This window comes from Pistacia vera, unplaced genomic scaffold, assembly GCF_008641045.1.
Source record: "Pistacia vera cultivar Batoury unplaced genomic scaffold, PisVer_v2 Contig331, whole genome shotgun sequence".
NCBI classification, from domain to species: domain Eukaryota; kingdom Viridiplantae; phylum Streptophyta; class Magnoliopsida; order Sapindales; family Anacardiaceae; genus Pistacia; species Pistacia vera.
This window is the reverse complement of record NW_022196148.1, coordinates 29,962-37,265: the sequence shown is the minus strand read 5'-3', so window position 1 is coordinate 37,265 and position 7,304 is coordinate 29,962. Positions and strand designations below refer to the sequence as shown.

The 7,304-nt window shown below is 35.4% G+C and overlaps 1 pseudogene; it reads right to left on the bottom strand.

Annotated features, from left to right (window-relative positions):
* Positions 1-2,357: 2,357 nt before the first annotated feature.
* Positions 2,358-4,028, bottom strand: LOC116137614 (annotated as a pseudogene).
* Between the last annotated feature and the right edge of the window lie 3,276 nt (positions 4,029-7,304).

The window sequence follows — 7,304 nt, the reverse complement described above, 5'->3', positions numbered from 1 at the left end:
TTTAATTACTCTTACATGTACTGAATATGATTGTCTTTCAGTTTCGCATATCATAGTCATTGAACACAAATGCAGGTTGAGCTATACATCCTAAAACAAATATAAAATAACTGAAATATGCTTGATAGAAGCAAATACACTTATACTGCTGAACTTCCATTAGCTGATCCTGACTGTTTATATATATTTGATGCTTCACAATGTTCTCAAAAAAGCCTTCTCCGATCAACAAATTAAATACGTTTCAAAGCTTTCTTTGCTGAGATGTGCTTTGAGGGTCATAGATCAACATTAACAAAAGAAATCCAGCCTTCCTTGTCCAAAGACAACAGCTGAAGACAGACTTCAAAGACTCCAGATGAGTACTCATCAAGTTCATAAGGCCGCTCATTCCAAGCTGTACTTTTATTAGTACCTAATAATCTCAAATTACCCTCTAGTATTTCAGTACTATACAGCTGGCGACACCACCATCCACTGCAGTAGAGAAATGAAAAGACCCAAAAGAACTTCTGGAGCTCGGTACAGCAGGGTTAATACTATGAGTAACTTCTTAACTGGAAGGGTAAGGTTAAGGCTCAATTTAGCACAATATATGCTATTTTAAGCATCAAAGGCTTTTGGTCTGCCAAGAGATTGTGAGGCTCAAGGTTCCTATGCAAGATTCCATGCCCAAGCAGAAGCTGGAAAATCAAGGGTCTTAATATTTTTAAAACAACGGAGAGAGATTGAGAGAGCGAGGATTACTGATTGCATTCTAGAAGGATCCTGGAGCCCCTTTTACTATACTTCTACCCTGTCAGCCCTATACTATATTTTTCTTAACTTATGTAACTACTCAGTAAGATATGTTCATCTTGTTTTATCCTTGAAACAAGATTTGTTCTGTTTTATCTCCAAATTTTCTCTTTGACATTTACTATCAAATAAGGTACTTACTATGAGCAATGGCTTACCTCAAAAATTATAATTGGACATGGAAGATATATTTTGCAAAATCACTAGAAATTTTAGTAGACTTTACGTGTATAGTCATGATTGTGATTTTGCGGTTAAAATGTTCAACACTCGTTCCAGTGTTCAAAACTCAGTCATCATTAAAAGCAGTCAGTTGCTTTATTAAGATATTATACACATATCTGTCACACTAAACATTGTAATTTAAGATTTATTCCTCCTTCATTCAGTTTTTTTCTTCTGTGTTAAGATTCTGATGCATTACTTACTAGCTCTGCATTTAGTCATGCAGAGCATTTAGATTTGAGAGCTATGCTAATTTTAAAAAGGACAATTTCTTTGTGCATTCCTAACCTCTGTTAAATACTACACACTGTAGCCAGCTAAATATCAGTAATGATACAGGACTTAGTATACTTTCTCTTTTAACAAAACAACATTACTCCCCCTGAAGCCACCCACAGCCAACACCCCTCCCCTCCCCCCAGAAAAAAATAAAAAGAAAAAAACAATTTCCCCCCATCTCTATCCTGTCAACTATAAATACTTGCATCTTTTACATCCATCTGTGATATATCAATGTGAAATTTAATATCCATTGCCAAAGACAATTGGATTATGGTATAGATAATGAAATGTAGTTCTAATGGCAGGGATTCTATTTGAGAGCTAAAAAGGAAAAAAAATTAAAGAAAAAAAATGAAAGAAAATTCCATCATAGATTTTAGGTTCTCTCTTAGTCTAAATGTCAAGCACTCGCTCCAAATGGAGAAGGTGCTTGTGTTCATTCCTAATCAGGTGAAAGAAAAAATAGTATTTCTATATAACATTTGATACTATTAAAAGTTTAGCTAACAAATCACGGCAAGCCATTTGCACTTAAAAATTTTTGCTTGCAATGTCATATAATGACATCATCTATTAAATGGTTTGGGAACCCTGTAATGGATGCCTTAAAGGGGAAGGGTCCACTGTAATTTCCACACAAAGTGGGTATTGTGTGTCTACAGCGAAACTGATGTCATACAGCGAAAACTTGAGTGTCATTCAGCCGCAAAAGCATTATAAAGCTAAATAATAGCACCATCACTCCGACAAACACTCCTACACTTGCAATGTTGACATGTAACCCTAACCATGATGTAAAGCAAACAAGTTGTCCTTGATCTACATATACATACTGTCACAAAAATTACGTCACCTGAAAAACATTCCTAAACTCAAAGGTTGACATGTAACCCAAACCTTAATGTAAAGCAAAACTATGTCCTTGACCATTGTCATCAATACCATTATGCCTATGTACTATAGAAAATAGGCTCATAACATTTTGCCAGCAACTGAAACAGGCAAAAATAGTAAATCTGTTCAAGGAAACATGCATCAAAAGCCAACGGAAGCTACCAGGATAGGTAGAACCTTCTGCGATCATTAGGGCATGCCACAAAAAGAGCATTTTGTTGATTAAATAAGGCTTGGCATACCAAGAAAAACCATTCTCGCAGTACACCAGGACCAGTAGCTTCCTCATTTTGAATTCCATGAATAAACCACCGTGTAGTGCTTCAGGGTCTGCGTGCCTATGTACTCAAATGACTCAGCTACAAGTGAGACCTATCAATGAGCATCTCAAACAGTTCCTCATAGTCTCTTTTACCTCAGGAGCACATCATGATCAGATGCCTCCTAGATTCAAAATTCGTCACATCCTTATGCTCAAGAGCCACCGTGATCATCACTCCGCTTTGCATATCTAAGAACAGAGCACACAAAGGTGACTTTCTACGTCTCAAAACCTTCCAAAATTGCTCTTCAGTGCCCTGAAAGTTTAGATATGGCATATAATTCCTTCAATAGGTAAGATACTGCGACCATCCTGAGTAGTTAATTTCACCATCCCCACTACCTCTCACATTTAAACGCCTCCACTTTACCAAGCATTTATCCATTCTCATCAGTAGGTCGCGAAATATACCATGAAGATACTCAATCTCATCCCCATGAGACGGATGGTATATCCCCTCTTCGGCAATGGCACTGCAATAGACAGTAATTCCCACCTGCCCCAAGATCGCTTTACGTAAAGGACCAAAAACGCAGTAAAATCACGAACATCACTCCCCATGCCCCCACCTCAACACCATCCCTACTTGAAGTCAATCCCTGGACACCCTACCAGCCAATTCACTAACAAGGAAAAATATCTTGAATCACAACCAACCCCTTAACATCATCTCCATACTTTTTTCCTGCAAGACACCAATCTTTTCCCACAATGACCCACCAAATTCTCCAACAATGATCCCAATGTACTCCGGCATGCTAAATACAACGTATCCTCAGGAGTAAACTTCCTAAGCAATTTACAGAACTCTAGAACTATGGGTGCACATTGCGTTGTAAATTCTTGGGTAATGCATTTCTACAGGAATTCAGAAAATGCCTAATTGAACTATCAGCACATTCTTTGTTACCACTCATTGGTGACTATAAAGCATTACCAACGCAGCCGGAGCAGAAGAATACATAAATATTTGAAGATAACCATTGCTAATCATTATCATCTTTGGTGTCATTGCAAAAAACTCAGTCATTCGAGATTTTATGAGTTTTAATGAGGACTGTACCATTTCACCTTTACAAAGCCGACAAATACACCTACCATATCATCATCACTTGCCAAGCTTGTGGATGTTCCGTGCTTCGCATACGCCCTACCAGCTGTAACCCGGCGTCGTTTTGTATCGAACACTCCGCTAACGACTGTTCCCACTGCAACTGCTTTCCCCGGTAAATTAACCGTTCTCCATGACCGGGATCCCTCATCCTTGAATCCTCTCGTGAATTGACTTAACGGTGTCGTTTGAGTTAGCTTGAATAACTATAGTATTACCCTCCGATACATCCGAATAAAAAATTGAAGTCTAGACCTAGTTGTCGTTCTTGACTCAGCGGAACTGGTCTCGGCTGCATCCGACACGATTGGGCCACTCAAGTCGGAGGACTGATGGACGGCGTTAGGTTCGTCTTTTCGCATTCTCACGGATACGAGGTCAGATGTTTCCGCGTCGTCATCGCCACCGTCTAAGTTAGGGGCATAATCGTCCAACTTACGCTTCGGACGTGAGTGGACGGCGTGATCAAACGTTCAACGGAGACATTGAAGTGTGGGCCCCGCCGCCGCGTTCGGTGGCGGTGTGAGCATGAGATCGTATCTCTCACAGCCGCAGCTCAATCACAATAAAACCGAAAACCAAAACCAAAACCCTAGCAAGTATTTAATATGTTTATCACTCTCTCTTAATGGTTAAAGAAACATAGATGGAGTGAGGAGATTTTGTGCTCTCATACTTATACACATACAAATAAACAGCCGTCATCACCTAAGACTGTCATCTTACCTATTAATGAGTTTATTTTTTTAATTATTTATTTACATATACTGTGAATTTACCAAAATGGGGCTTCTGGTGCACGGCCTCGCGGGGTGAGCACATGAATTTTCATGACCTATTTCATATTAATCAAGCGAAACTGCGTGCTTATTTACACGTGTTTATGACAGCTTTCAGTAAGTACACAGAGATGACTTTGTCTATAGCCGGAAAAAATATATAGAGGTAAAGCTATTGTTATAAATTCTCCCACCATAGATTTTGTATAAATTGACTTCACACAGTATCACGCGATATAAGACTCATATAATATTCGTGACGTTAAATATATATTTTCAATACCATATAGTATTCATGTAACTTATCACACAGTTTGTACAAACTCTTTTTATACGGAGTTTATATAAATAACATTACCCATATATAAATTAATTAAAAATAGAGAAAAAAAATGAAAGAAAACTATGTTCTAACCTTAAATTAGAGTAAAATAGGAAAATATTTTGTATTATAATATTAAAGAAAAAAATTTATACAGATAACTATTGTTTCATAATATATTGCATTTTAATTTCTTTTAATTATCATAATTAATAAAAGATTATATTGAAATCTCTTAATTAAGTTTATTTTACTTTGAAAGTCATAGATTTTAATTAGAGACAAAAGGGTTTTGAATTGTTCAAAGAGGGATTAATTTTCACAAGTTCCAAATCATATTTTACAGGAGAAAAAAAAAAAAAAAAGAATATAAGAAGCTTAAGGATTGTTAAGTGAGAGAATAGTATAGACTAGACATATGGTCTCAGATTCGATTCCCTATCAGCATTTGCAACTTAAACGGGGGATTGTAATGATGGGTTGCTGGGACTCTCAATTTTTGATAAAAAATATGGAAAATATTTTTAACCAAATATGGTTTTTTAATTCAGTCTCAATTTTATTGGTTTAAATATGTTTTAATTGCGTATAAAGACCTCTTTTAATTACATATATATTGAATATTAGATATTTAAATAATAGATTGTTTTAAATAGTATTGAATATTGAACACCAAATGAGTGTCACTTGACACACCAAATGAATACCACGTGATATAAAGGTCCATATGACATTAATGTGATATTAAGTTATGTGGTCTCAATGTCACTTGGGATGTCATGTGACCAGTGGCAGACCCAGGATTTTTGCCAAGGGGGGGCCCCTCGCTCCGCCACTGTTTGCCAATCAACTAGTGAAAACATAAGAAAATAATATCCAATACACAAGGAAACACATGAAAATTATTACGTGTAAAAACCCTTTCAATGTGAAGAGATAAAAAAACCACAGGAATCTAACGATCCACTTAAATCCAATATAATCAAAAGAGTTTTGACAAACATGCAAATGTAGCAAGTGCACTAGTCGCAAAAAGTAATAAAGTGATAAGTAGAGTATCATTCCTACGAGGATAGTGCTACTAAGTACCAATTTCTCTAGTTTAAGTCATAATTGAAGCAACAATAAATTGGATTGATGGAAAATTAACGAACCAAATACAATTTAAGAAAATATAAATGAATTATAATAAAATTAAAGCAAAACCCAACAACTTAACTAATTTAAAAAAATGCTAGGGTGTTGATTTCACCTAGATACGCTAACTCAAATCATATAATCTATTACCCAAGTTCTAATTCCTTGATTGAAAATCGAATTCTCTAAGTTGTAAAACATACATTCTCAGACTATATTTTCCTACTTATCCCTATTAAGCTTCCGCACCCAACAAAATAAAAATTAATAATTCAAAATCTTTTAAGTTTTATGGAATTCTATCTAGATTTCATAAATCGCTAAATCTATCTCTAGCATTTGCTTAATCTACGATATTTATGCCAAGAGGCACAATCACAAATCACTTCTCAGTCTCATTGTGAACAACATACATTTGAATAGTGATCAAGCATCCAAAAGTCATTAAGCAAAGAGATAAACACTCAATCATGAAATTAAAACTCAAAGTAAATCAATTCATATAATTTTGAATCATTGTATCAAGGTTACATCAAACCCTAGCTAAACAACTTAGTTCATACTCAAAAACAAAATAAAATAACAAAAACAAATTGAATCAAGATTCATCATTGAAAAACAAGGAAAAGATGGAGAAATCTTCTCTAATTTGAAGCCCAAACCTTCAATAATCTTCTCATTCCAAGAGTTGTCTTCCAAATGACGAACCAAGACCCTTTTTCTTTCATTTTCATGCTAATTTATACCTTTTTCACTTAAGGACCAAGCCCTAGCAAGCCAAAATGCATCATTTTATTTTTCACATCTGACGCAGTTTCGCCGCAGTGAAGCTTTTTCCTTACCACAGAGAGAATTTTTCGGGCCAAATTTGAGCATGAAAGAGTCTGAATCTGGAAAAGTGTTAAACATATAAATTGTAACCCTTTAAATTATGTTTCTAATCATTCAAGAATCAGCACAATCCGAAGTCTAAAGCTCAAGTTATGATAGAAATACTGAAGCACGTCCAAAGACGTTTTTCTTCAGTTTCCAACATACTGTTCATGACTTCAAGCCAAGTTTTCATCGTTGTCCAGTTGGAATTAGGAAAAACCCAAAACATGAAAGTTGTAGCTCTACTTCTTAGTTTTTAAAGCTTCTAAAATCAGGTCATTCTGAGTTTCCAAGCTCAAGTTACGCAATTTATGCTCAAAATCATCGTTTAGGCCTGCAAATGCAAATTAATAGAATTAGGTAGCAATTATGACCCAAATTGTATGAGAAGTATCCTATATCCTATCGAAATTCAATGCAAAATCATAAGGAAAAATATGATTATCATTTACAATAACCACAAATCTACCAAAAATATTCTACATAAATTTAGAGCTCAATCACAACTCTAACAAAAATAAAATAAACAAGGGTTTACAAAAAGATGGATTACAATCACTC